Below are 13,681 nucleotides of genomic sequence, written 5' to 3'. Positions count from 1 at the left end.
GCAAGGCTCTGGAAAAATAAAATGATTCAGCAGATATATATATTCTGAGAAGGAAAAAGGATTATATAAAAGTGTAGATTATATAAAAGTAGTACTATATATAACTATAAAAGTTATATATAGTAATATTTTATTAATAATTAACATTATTAGACTTCATTTAATAATTCAGCCTGACGTTTGTTGTGTCCATATTATTATAGCTTTGGAATGAATGTCCCAGGTTATCTCAGAATATATGTATTCCCACAAGCTATAAAGCATTTATAGTTTGTTGTTTGGGGGCTAATCAGGCCTAAAAGCGTCTCTCCACAGTAACTGGAAAAAGCCTCCCATATTCAACTGACTATTTTTAAACACAATCAACCATTCACTCCTTCCAAATCTGTTTGCTGTAAACTTGGTGAGCAAGCCCTCTTCTCAGGTCATGTGTGTGCCAGCTCTGAGTTCTGAAGCCTGGTGCCTTCAAATTATCTGGATTGAAATAGTGCCTGGAAAATGTGATTAAAGTAGTGGATGAGTTTTGAAAACTTAGAAAATAGCCGTACAGGTTTTAAAGATGGGTTTAACACAAACCAAACAAAAACTAATTCTACCCAAAGTACTCGGGAAACAAAGAAAGAGGCAAAGAACAGTTTTACTCTAAACACCAGGAGAAATAGGCAATGGAGAAAGAAAGGTGTTGACTTTATGCCAAGAGACCTTCTTTAAAGCAAAGGGCTTTAGAGAGACATTTTTTCAGATGCTGTCTCTAAATCCAAACATTTTCAGTGGCGCGAACCAGTGGATGCGTTTGGTTCCATGTCAGTAATGCATGAAGAGATAACAGGGGTGAAAGTGGGTCCGCTACCTGCTGAAATGCCCTTGCAACTCAGGTACCTGCTTCAGAGGCTCTGCAGGTGGGGAACCTCCCTGATTGTCACCCAGCACAACTGTCACCCACCCTCAGTTGGCATCCCCAGTGCAGTAGAAACTCAGAGAAAATGTGGGGAAACAAAATGGAAACTACTGTGAAAGGCAGCTGAATTTCATTAACTTCAGTTTTCACTGTTAGTACAGAAGGTTTTATATTAATCCCTAGGTAGTTCTAGGACTGGAGTGATTTGTCGTGAAGCAACAGTGCAGGCTGGGTATGATGGCTCACGCCTATAATCTCAGCACTTTGAGAGGCTGAAGCAGGATTGTTTGAGCCCAGGAGTTCCAGGCTAGCCTGGGCAACACAGAAAGACTCCTTCTCTACCAAGAAATTTAAAAAAAAATTAGCTGGATGTAGTAGCACACACCCGTGGTCCTAGCTACTTGGGAGACTGAGGTAGAAGGATTGCTTGAGCCTGGCAGGTTGAGGCTGCAGTGAGCCATGATCATGCCACTGCACTCCAGCCTGGACAACAGAGCAAGACCCTGCCTCAAAACAAAACAAAAAGAAATAGTGTAATGAAAAGAAAGGAAAAAAATAATTCAAGTAAAAGAAACTTGACAGATTAAAGCCAATAGGCATTCACAATGTGTTTAAGTGATTTTATGCCAGTATTTTAAAAATGTGTTAATGACATTCATCTGTCATGTACTTGAACCTCTTGGATTAAGACTACAGAATGGAAGATACAGATAGTGACGAGCCAAGGAAAGGGGTCCTCATCCACGTTTCAAGGGACTTGAATGCTAGCCAAAGCTCTGCCTCTTACTAACTCTCCAACCTTGAACAGGTAGCTTCACTTCTCTGACAATTATTCTCATCTTAGACTAGAATATGGCTTTCACTTTAGAAAGGAGGACCAACATCTCAGGGACTGGCAAAGACAGAGTCTGTAGATGTAGATGTGTTGGAGTGGAGCAGAAGGCTGGCCCACAGCTTGGATGTCACCCTTTCTACTGGGGAAGTGGTGAGTTCATCCATGGAGAGGAAGAAGCAGTAGACTGTGTGAAGAGGAGCTGGGGAAGGGTGTCTTTGGCAGGCGCATGGGAAATCAGGAAAAGCTGGCGAAACCACAGTGGCGTTTACGAGCACAGACTTGTAGTGAGCTCACTGATGGCCCCTCATGGTCCTAGCATTCCCCAGGTTGTGGAGTAAGAACATGGAAATCCTGGAGCAGTGGGAGGGCAAGAGGGAGTGAGGACCAACAAAAGGTCCTGGCCAGGCCTGGGGGCTCACACCTGTAATCCCAGCACCTCGGGAGGTCCAGGCAGGGGCATTGCTTGAGCCCAGGAGTTCAAGACCATCCTAGGCGATGGAAAGAGACTCTGTCTCTACAAAAACACTTCTTTAAAAAAATGAACTGGGTGTGATGGCACATGTCTGTGGTCTCAACTACTCAGGAGGCTGAGGTGGGGGGATCGCTTGAGCCCAGGAGTTCGAGGCTGCAGTGAGTGATGATTGCTCCACTGCACTCCAGTCTGGGCAACAGAGTGAGATGCTGTCTCAAAAAAAAAAAAAAGTCCTGTGCTCAAAGGTCTTGAAGAAACATCCCAGGGTACTTCCTTCTTGAAGATTTGTGGTTCATGTTAGCATACTAAAGGCTCCAACTAGTCCTGCAGTAGAGAAACAGGGTTAACTATTTACATCACCATTCTAGAACTTGCTTGACTAAAGAAACTTTCTTGAAAAGATATGTTTGTTAAAGTTTCACTGAACATAATAGATACAACATCATTCTAGGGTATAAAATTCAAGCTTCCTGAGAAGGTATATAATGCCTCTAGGATCAGGCTCCTGCCACTGTCTGCTTCAGACTTAGTTGCTGCTGAGCCAAACCACCTGGATGCTCATCTACCCACCCCTGCTCACCCGCTACCCCTCATGTCTGCATGCCCCAGCCTGCCCTGCAGATTACACGCCTCGTGGTTTCTTTGTGTGTGTGTTTTGCTCATGCAAAAGCTAACTGCTCTCTCTCCTCCTCTTTAACTGCCCAATTCCTAATTATCCTTTAAGATTCATGTTACTCAGAATTACCCTAAAGGGCATGTTGTCATGGATATTTAGTGACCTTGAGTCAAGCCATTTGTTCAGAAAAATAACTCCCTTGTACATAGTAATCTCCATTCTATAAATTGCTTTCTTACATACTATCTCGCTTAGTTCTTGCTTCTGTTCTGTAAAGCAGACTGTATTATCATCATCATTTTATTAGTGAGAAAATGAGCATTAGAGATTCCAAGTGACTTGCCTAAGATCACCCGCTCAGGAAATGGCAGAGGCAGGCCGTCCTCAATTTCAAGCCAAGCCCTGCCCATTCTGTGGGTTTGTGACTCACGAGGCATGGAAGGACTCAAAACATTTGAGCAGCTTCTTTTAAAACAAATAAGCTAACCCTTTCTCCCTCCCATCTCTTCCTCTGTCATTGTCACTGCCAGCGCTGTCACATCTGCCTCTCAGATGGGGCTGTGGTGACCAGGAACAAGAGCGTCTGGAGTTAATGAGAAATCATTTGTAACCCCTGCAAACATCTCTTCTCACAGCTGCTGCTCTTCCCAATTTTCTGCTTGGATGACTTTTTTAAAGCATGTGAACTGTTTTTTTCCTATTGCGGGGTGGAAAACAAACAGCACAGTCACGTGTGTACACACACAAGTATATTTCCTTTAGATGCAAATATTTGCTATAAAAAGGATCTGGAAGGGATGAAGCTTGTTTTTAAAAACATTGTTACATTATTTACCGTATTTCCAAAGTAGACAATGACCAAAGACGAATTCTCCAACTGCAACTGTGAATGAGCTTGGTAAACCTGGGCCGCTGCAGGTCTTCATCATGAGCTGCGTGCGTTCTTGACTTCTGTTGAGTTCATGGAGGCTGTTGAGTGCTGCTAAGCTTGCCCTTGGCCTGCCTGTGGCCCATTCTCTCCTCCTTCCACCACCACCCATCTGCAGGAGCTGCTGGACCTGGCAGTATAGGAGGAAGCAGTCTCAGAAAACCACTTGAAGCATGATATTAGGGATAGAGGGTTTTCTCCTCCCAGAGTAGCTAATATTTTAAAGGAGAATTTACTCTTACCCCCCAAGACAATGCTTAACCCAGAAAAATTAATCTGTAAGGGTAGAACTCTTGGTTCTATGGCACTCTGATGGGTGCATTTCCCAGAGAGGAAGGACCCTTTCCTCTCCTACTTACACGGCTTTTTCACTAGAGGGGAAGGAAGACAGGTTGAAAAACAAGCTCAACTGCATGTATGTGCTCAAGGGAATAAGCAGTCATTTGCCATCAAGAAGACCTAAAGAAAAGCCTTATGCTTCAAACAGTTGCTTTTTTATTTTTTTGTGTGTGTTTTGAGACAGGGTCTCCTGTCATCCAGGCTGGATTGCAGTGGCGCAATTACAGCTTGCTGCAGCCTGGAACTTCCAGGCTTAAGCAATCCTCTCATCTCAGCCTCCCAAATAGCTGGGACTATAGGCATGCTCCACCACACGTGGCTAATGCTAATTTTTGTTTTGTGTTGTTTTTGTAGAGATGGGGTTTTATCATGTCGGCCAGCCAGGCTGATCTCAAACTCCTGGACTCAAGTGATCCATCTACGTTGGCCTCCCAGAGTGTGGGGATGATAGATATGAACCACTGTGCCCAGCCATGGTTGTACTTTTAATTGTTGCTTTCCTCCCACTACGTGTCACACTTCATCTACTTGGTGTGACTTTTTAAGATAAATAAGGCCATCCTTCCACTATTGCGAGATTTGCTTCTGAAAGGCATAGAGCATGTGAGCTGAGCACATGTGCTCCTATCCCACTCATACCCTGCCAAGGTTGTCCATACCTCCAGTTCTGCCAGGCAGAGGTGAAACAGATCACGGGCCTACTCGGGGTGACTGCATCCCCACCCAGCCTGAGTGCCCCGCCCTGGGCATGGACGGCACTGAGGGCCCTTCCAGTGGAGCGGCAGGACTTCAGAGCCCCAGGTTGGAGTTAGGACAAAAAAAGGTTCAAGAACTGGCTTTGCCTCTTGTTAGTGACCTTGGGCAAGTTGCTTCAGCTCTCAGGCCTCAGTTACTTCATCGCTGTAGCCCGGGGAGGATGAAATTGAGTAGCCAATGGGAACTGCTTGTCTCACAGGGGCACTAACTAGATACAACTGCAGCCATTACCGAGGTCAACAGACATGAACTGACTACTTAGAAAATGTGCTCTTAGAAGTAATTCCTATTCATCTAATCAAGGTTTTGTGAAGGCTGCTTCCAGTAAATGCACAACACTGTGAGGATGACCTCACTGAGGAGCAATGAGAGGTTAAGGGGAGGAGGTACAGCCCCTGGCTCCTGCCTGGGTGGCTTAGTGCACAGCCACCCCACACCTCACTCCTCACACTCAAATGGCATCTACCGCAGCTTCCAACTCACTTCATGGTGTGGAACCTGAGCCCTGCCTGGCTAAAGGACCCTGTCTCTCACTGCCCAGCACTCTTTAGCATAAAGGGCTTCAGTAACCATGAATAAGAGAACAGGCCGTCTGGGCTTGACACAGAACAGGGCATTCAAACTCCCCGTGGCTCAGTACTCTTGTCTGTTTGGGCAGTCTTTCCATTTACTTCAAAAGCAGTCTGCCTGTGTGATCAGCTGCCAGGGTAGGCACATATCGACCTGAAATACAAAGAAGTGCTCAGAACGTGCCAATGTGTGCATGGGATGGGGGTGGGGGCTGGAAGGGAAATAGAAACAGGATGGAAATGAAAGACTCTTTCTAATTAGAATGTTTCCCAAGCTTTCCCATCTGGTTCTTCCAGAAATAATCATCACAAGGGGAAATATCTGACACAGTGTCATCTTCTGAAGAAATGAACTGGGCTTGCTTTTCAGGGAGAGGCAAAAAATGGTCACCAGGGACTCAGTTTGGAAAAAGCACGAGTTTAAGAGGTTGAGGGGATGACGGGCCCTGGTTCCTGGAGAGGAGGTGAAAATGTTTTCTTCTTTTCTTCCCCTCTCCAAATCTCAGGTCTTTATCTTTAAAATACAGTTATCTCCTAAATATACTAATTAGGAAGCAGCCTGGCATCATGGAAACAGCGTGGACTTTGGAGCCTGAACAACATGGACCCGCATCCACTCCATTGCTGTCACTTCAGGGAAAGAGTTTCACTTCTGCAGACTTGTGTCCATGTCTTTGAGACAGAGATTCTAATATTTACTTTGTTCTAAAGATTAGAAATGACGAATGTAAAATGTTGAAATCTTCACCTCTCCAGGGGATGATATTAGGATATGGAGACTTTGGGAGGTGATGGGCCACGGGGGCAGAGCACTCATGAATGAGATTAGTTCCCTTATAAAAGAGACTCCAGAGAAAACTTCCACCCCTTCCACCCAGTGAGGTTGGAGTAAGAAGACCACTGTCTAAGAGGAAGCAGCCCTCACCAGACCCCAAATCTGCTGAGACCTTAATCTTGGACTTCCCATCCCCTAGAACTGTGAGAAATCAATTTCTGTTGTTTGTAAGTCACCAAGTCTATATTATTTTGTTATGTAGCAACCTGAATGGACTAAGACAGTAGCTATAATCATCATCATCATTGTCAATACCAATATTACATGAAGCTCACATGGACAGAAATTTCCTTATAATAATGGAAAAAACTAAAGCTCTGACTCTGAAGATGTATTTCTAACCAGTAGATAGAACATCCTAGAACATCTTGAAGCTTTATTTGTTAAAGCATGAGTAGGGATGGTCAGTGCTAGTTCTTACCATTGCTCTGATTCTCCTAGGTCATCTCTCAGCTCAGTCACCTCATCTATGCCCTTGACACACACTCCCTTAACACGCTCATACCTTCCTAGCTATTCAGGTTTCAGTTCCGCCAAACTCTCCCTCGGTCCTGTGTCCCATTCCAGCTGTACCTTGTCTCTCACTTTTTCTTGACTTAAGAATGCAGGTCATTTTCCAAACACAATTCTTACAGCAGTAAATGGCTAAGATTACCACATTTTTTTTCTTCCTATCAGCTGTGAATGCCCTCCAGATCACAACCAAATTGGGCACAGTGACTCCAAAGAGCTCTGCAAATAAATGCCAAGGACAGACAGTGGTGGACTCCACCATCTGAGAGAATGAATGAGAATTGGGAGGCAGGTTGTGCCTCCTTTGATCTAAAACTCTGAATGGAATATTTTCAGGAATCCTTGGGATTTCCTGGGTCTTAAGCCTCTAACACTTGTTCTCTGGAATCATCATTCCTTTGAGATCACTGTTTTTCTTCACTTCAATCAATGGTCTTGATAAAGTACCTTTTTTATACAATCTTGAATCACACAAGTTCTTAAAAACATTAGGGAAACAACATTAGAGACGGTAAAGCTCCCTGATGAGCAAAGGGAGCTCGTGTGGGGTGGGTGGATCTTTCTTGGGAACCTGGGTATTGAGGCCAGGAAGTACAGTCAGGCTGGACATGCTGTTTATATTAAGTCCACTGGTCATAGAGAGGAGAGGAAAGAGCCAGACCTGTATACCCACCTCAACCACTGTTCTCCCTAATGATGTCACATTCTGCAAGCCTCTCAATCTCCCCCATTCTCTCTTTCTGCATTTCCAAGAAGGGGATCATGCTGCCTACTTCTTAAGGTTGTCATAAGGTTTAAGTGAGAGAAGTTGGTGCTCTGGTGTCTCCCCCTCCTAACAACGCTGTGCCCACACCCCTTGCCACCATTGTTAGGATTCTAGAATGTTCTTTTTCTCTGTTGAAGTGATGAGAAGAAATCACTAGCACAAATAAAGTATACTTTTAATGATCTGTTGTTTGCATTCATAGTTTATGAATCTTGAAGGTCTGTGGTGCTAGCAAAAAAATAGGGCCTAAACTTAGCATTATTTCAGAGCAAGAAACCTTGAGACTTCAGAGGAATCGCAAATGATGATTAGTTTAGAATTACTGTTAGTAAGAATAATATTATTATAACAACATTCATCACAATTCAAGAATCTAACATACACAGTCATGTGTTGCTTCATAACAGGAATATGTTCTGAGAAATGCATCCTCAGATAATTTTGTCATTGTCGAACATCACAGAGTGCACTTTTGGACACCTCAATGGTATAGCCTACACCTAGGCTTTCTGGTCTAGCTTACTGCTCCCAGAGTACAAACCTGTGCACCATATTGCTCTACTGAATACTGTTGGCATGATAATACAATGATCAGCATTTGTGTATCTAAGCATATCTAAACGTGGAAAAAGTATAGTAAACATACAGTACAAAAGATAAAACATGGTCCACCTGGCCAGGTGTGGTGGCTCTTGCCTGTAATCTTAGCATTTCGGGAGGCTGAGGCAAGTGGGTCACTTGAGGTCAGAAGTTTGAGACCAGCCTGACCAATATGGTGAAACCTTGTCTCTACTAAAAATACAAAATTAGCCAGGCGTGGTGTCACACACCTGTAATCCCAGCTACTTGGGAAACTGAGGCAGGAGAATCACTTGTACCTGGGAGGCAGAGGTTGCAGTGAGCTGAGATCACACCATTGCGCTCCAGCCCAGGCAACATGAGCAAAACTCAGTCTCAAAAAAAAAAAAAAGAAAAGAAAAAAAGGTCCAACTATATAGGGCACTTACCATGAATGGAGCTTAAAGGACAGGAAGTTGCCCTGGGTGAGTGAGTGAGTGAGTGGTGAGTGACTGTGAAGGCCTAGGACGTTACTGTACACTACTGTAGGCTTTATCAACATAGTTCGCTTATGCTCCAACAAATTTATTTTTAAAATATTTTTCCTTCTTCAATAATAAATTAACCTTAGCTTACTGTAACAGGTTTACTTTATAAACTCTTTTATTCTTTTAACCTTTTGTCTCTTTTGTAGTAGCACTTAGCTTAAAACACAGTTTCCAGCTGTAGAAAAATATTTTCTTTCTTTATATCCTTATTCTATAATAAAACTTTTTTCTGTTAACATTTTTTTCTTACTTTTTAAGCTTTTTTGTCAAAGACAAGGGCACAAATACATACAACTGCCTAGACAGGGATCAGGATCATCACTATCACTGTATCCCCCCTCCAAATCCTGTCCCACTGGAAGGTCTTCAGGGCTAAAAACAAGCATGGAGCAGTCCTCTCCTAGGATAGCAATGTCTTCTTGTGGAATACCTCCTGAAGGACCTGCCTGAGGCTGTTTTACAGTTAACTTTTTTTTGAGATAGAGTGTCACTCTCACCCAGGTTGGAGGGCAGTGGTGCAATCTCGGCTCACTGCAGCCTCCACCACCCAGGTTCAAGTGATTCTCCGGCCTCAGACTACTGAGTAGCTGGGATTACAGGTGCCTGCCACTACACCTGGCTAATTTTTGTATTTTTAGTAGAGATAGGGTTTCACCATGTTAGCCAGGCTGGCCTCAAATGATCTGCCCACCTCGGCCTCCCAAAGTGCTAAGAGTACGGGCCTGAGCCACTGCACCCGGCCAACTTTTTTTATAGGTAGAAGGAGTACGCTCTAAAATCATGATAAAATAGTAAATACATAAACCAGTAACATAGTTGTTTATTATCAAGTGTTACATACTATAGTACGTATTATCAAGTATTACGTACTATACATAATTGCATACAATTGTATGTGCCTGGCAGCATAGTGGTTTGTTTACACCAGCATCATCAGTGATGCACTGTGCTATGACATTACGACAGTGACCACATCAGTAGATGACAGGAATTTTTCAGCTCCATTTTAATCTTATGGGACCACCCATCACTAGCCGAAATGTCATGTGGTGTGTGACCTTATATCAGTTTTATGTTTACAAAGTATTCCTACATAGATTATCCCATTTGACCTGCAAAACAATTCCATAAGGTAGGAAGGGCAGAAATTTACTCCATTGTGTTAAAATAATGTCCACTGAGGTTCAAATTTGTTGTGAGTCACAGCTAAAGATTAGTTACTCCAGAACTCAGAGCCATTTCCCCGACCCCAACTCCCTTGCTGACCCTCCTACATCCCAATTAATTCCTCAGCTCTTAGGTGCTTTCCCATCAGACAGGAAGCATGAAAACATGCACATAATTACCTGTTGCAGGTTAAAAAAATTTACATTTCATGAAACAACTCAAATTGTTCTGTTGGGTGAACAAGTTTTCTCCAGGATAACATGCAGGTCTAAATTCTAAAAGTAACTAACATTTATTTTACAGAACCGATTAGGTAGCAGGCAATACGCTAAGGAAGCCTTTTGCACCTGCACTTAATCTTCACAACAGCCCTTGAAAGTAGCTATTTTTTTTTAACTTTTATTTTAAGTTCAGGAGTACACGTGCAGGTTTGTTATATAGGTAAACTTGTGTCCTGGGGGTTTGTTGTACAGATTATTTTGTCACCCAGTATTAAGCCTATACCCAATAGTTATTTTTCCTGATCCTCTCCCTCCTCCCACTCTCCACTCTCCAATAGGCCCCAGTGTGTGTTGTTCCCCTCTATGTGCCCATGTGTTCTCATCACTTAGCTTCTACTTACGAGTGAGAACATGCAGTAATTGGTTTTCTGTTCTTGTGTTAGTATATGAACACTTTTCAAAAGAAGACACACATGTGGCCAACAACTATACGAAAAAAGCTCAACATCACTGATCGTTAGAGAAACGCAAATCAAAACCACAATAAGATACCATCTCACATGAGTCAGAATAGCTATTATTAAAAAGGAAGTAGTTATTGTTACTTCATCTTAGAGAAGAGGACCTGTTTGTCAAAAAGGCCAAGTAAATTATTGATATGGTTTGACTATGTCCCCACCCAAATCTCATCTTGAACTGTAGTTCCCATAATCCCCCACGTGTCACAGGAGGGACCCAATGGGAAGTAACTGAATCATGGGGGTGGTTACCTCCATGCTGTTCTCGTGATATTGAGTTCTCACAAGATCTGATGGTTTTATAAGAGGTTTTTCCCTTCTTTGCTCTACACTTCTCCTTGCTGCCACCATGTGAAGGACATGTTTGCTTCCCCTTCTGCCATGATTGTAAGTTTCATGAGGCCTCCCCAGCCCTCCAGAACTGTGAGTCAATTAAACCTCTTTCCTTTATAAATGACTCAGTCTCTAGTATGTCTTTATCAGCAGCGTGAGACCAGACTAATACACTTGCCTAAGGTCACACGGCCACACAGTGGAAGCAGGGCTGAGAAATGTCTGTTGCACCAAAGTCTGTGCTCTCAAATCACTCTGCTATTTACTCATGTTTCTCTGGCACTTTCCCCCACATCTCACACAGAGCTCCCACCCCCTAAATGTGCCTGCTAATACTTAAGGGTGTCCCAAGAAAATGCGTTACATGAATCCTCCAAGTCAGCCCTCCTGTCAGCTCTCAAGTGTCATCCACCATTTATTTACCCTTCTCCTATTTCAGTCCACATAACCCAGAAATGAAATATCAGGCAGTAATCCCCACTGTGGTGAGCTTGCAAATAAAAAGAAGAGAGAAGTGCCCTGGACACGCTACCAGCACCACCATGGTTTCCTTGGTACTTTACCTCATGTGGTTTAGAAGTTGGACGTTTGAAATGGAAAGAGGTGAAGGAGTGAAACTTCTCATCTGACAGCTCTTTAAAGCCCCTGCCTACTTGGGGCAGTTGTGCCTTCCCTGAGCTTCACATTCCTTAACGGCAACATAGAAATGATGCCACCTACTTCACAGGATTGTGCTGCACCTTGAATGAAATACACCATGCAAAGCCCCTGATGTCATGGTTGGTACCTTCAGAAGGTTTCTTCTCACCCAAATTCCTGTTCCCTACGAAGACATAGTTTCCCATGTTACTGGCAGTTAATCAGTCAACACGCAGTACTGTTTGTTGAGCGATTACAATGTTCAGACAAGTTCTTGTATAGGAGAGTGTGAAAATTACCTATAGAGGACTAGACATCACTTATGTGAAATGTTTTATGAACATTAATGTAATGAGATCAACATACAATTACAGTTAGACATAATATGGTTTTGTCAAAATTTTCTTTGTAGATGTGATAAAAAGGATTATAGCAGCCGGTGCCTGGCCTGAACAGATTTGATCACATTTCTAAATGAGATGTAGATTGAGTCACTTGCCAGCTATTGGAAATGTGGGCAAAACCTCCTTAACCATTGGTGAAAAAACTTTTAAAGTGTGAAGACGTTTAACAAGGAAAACTATCATAAGACTCCAACTGGGCATCCTGGCATCCTGAGAATTTCCAAGGATTCAGCCTGGTCAGCCACGGTCAGCCAGGGCCAGTGGCCCCTGATGCCTCAGGGGTGCTGCCCGTGTGCGGGGATGCTGAGGAGTCAGGGAGGGAGAATTCACCCAGGCTTCACATGATGCTGCATGCAGAGCAAGAAAGTTCTAGACCACATGCTCACTTTGTTTTGGAGGATGATTTCCTGGTTCCCTTTTAGTCAAGTTATTTCACATTGATGAAGACTAGAGCTTTCTCACACCTGCCTTCTTTCCTCCTCAGGTACAGGGTCAGCATGACTCACAAAGATTCTTTCCCTCTAAGAGGTACTGAGCCTATAGAAATACTCTGAATGTGAGTGAGTCAACTGAATTTTAAGGTGATTTCTTTTCTTCTTCCTTTTGTCTCATTTTTTATTTATTATACTTTTCAATTACCTATTACAATTTGCTAAAAAGAAATGATCTCCATTTTTAAAAAGCACTGCCATGTTCTCACAAGTTAAAAGATTAGATTATTTTTTTCTTCCCTCTAATTAAGATGGGCTAAATTATTTTTCAAAACAACAACAACAACAAAAAGCCCTTCCAGCCTGATTTGTTACCTGGATTTTTTTTTTTTAATCTTATTTCTTCTTTCTCTCTTCTTTCATGTTTTTCTTTTTTCTTAGTTTTTTCTTTCTTTTTCTTCCTTTCTTTCCTTCTTTCTTTCTCTCTCTCTCTTTCTTTTTCTTTCTTCCTTCCTTCCTCTCTTTTTCTTTTTCCCTTACTTCCTTCTTCCTTCCCTCCCTCCCTCCTTCCTTCCTTCCTTCCCTCCTTCCCTCCTTCTTTCTTTTCTCTCACTCTCTTACTTTCTTTGATGCTAAGTGTCTTCTGCACAGCTGCAACAAAATACCACTTTCTTTTCATTTTGTGGGGTAATACCAAATTTCTTTCATGTTGCTCTAAGAAAATACCATAGACTGGGTAATTTATAAAGAAGTGAAATTTGGTTTCTCACAGTTCTGGGGACTGGGAAGTCCAAGATCAAGCACCTGGTGCCTCGTCTGGTGAGGACTTTGTCCTCTGGAGGGGAGGAATACTGTGTCCTCATTGGGTGGAAGGCAGAAGGGCAACCTACTGCTCTACAGCTGTGTGAAACTTCTTTAATAAGGGTCTTAATCCCATTCATGAAGGAAGGCACCTTCAGGATCCAATTGCCTCTGAAAGGTCCCACCTGTTAATACTATCACATTGGCAGCACCAGAATTTTGGAGGAGACACAAACCATGACACCAAGTATTTTGATGTGGGACCTCTCCTAGAGAACCCATAAATGACCACAGATTTAAAGTGCAAACTCATGAAAACATTAAAGTTGCTTACAACTGTTTGTTGCGCACTTTATCCTAGAGGTCTTAAAAGTATTTAGTAAAAATAATGCAGACAAAGTAGATGAAAAGTACACTTCAAAGCTTATTGGAGGCTTCATTTATAAACCAGTGTCTCACAGGTCAGTCACCAAGTAACAAGAATAGCTAACACAGAATTTAGGATTAAATTATGAAATGAATAGTGTTTTCATT

At 42.7% G+C, this 13,681-nt stretch overlaps 1 protein-coding gene across 14 annotated transcripts in view; it reads left to right on the top strand.

Moving 5' to 3' along the window:
- The window catches only part of PSD3 (pleckstrin and Sec7 domain containing 3), a 728,752-nt gene that overhangs the window by 159,428 nt on the left and 555,643 nt on the right, over window positions 1-13,681 (top strand). For 10 of the 14 annotated variants that reach the window (XM_063816241.1, XM_024345060.3, XM_024345058.3 and 7 more), the window contains one exon: window positions 12,400-12,496. The exons of the other annotated variants lie outside the window; for them this stretch is intronic. The gene's annotated coding sequence lies outside the window, so the exon portion shown is untranslated. The remainder of the gene's footprint in view (window positions 1-12,399; window positions 12,497-13,681) is intronic. 14 annotated transcript variants of the gene reach the window in all.

This window comes from Pan troglodytes, chromosome 7 (assembly GCF_028858775.2).
Source record: "Pan troglodytes isolate AG18354 chromosome 7, NHGRI_mPanTro3-v2.0_pri, whole genome shotgun sequence".
Taxonomy (NCBI): domain Eukaryota; kingdom Metazoa; phylum Chordata; class Mammalia; order Primates; family Hominidae; genus Pan; species Pan troglodytes.
Note: the sequence above shows the minus strand (reverse complement) of the source record. Positions and strands in the feature narration are given on the sequence as shown.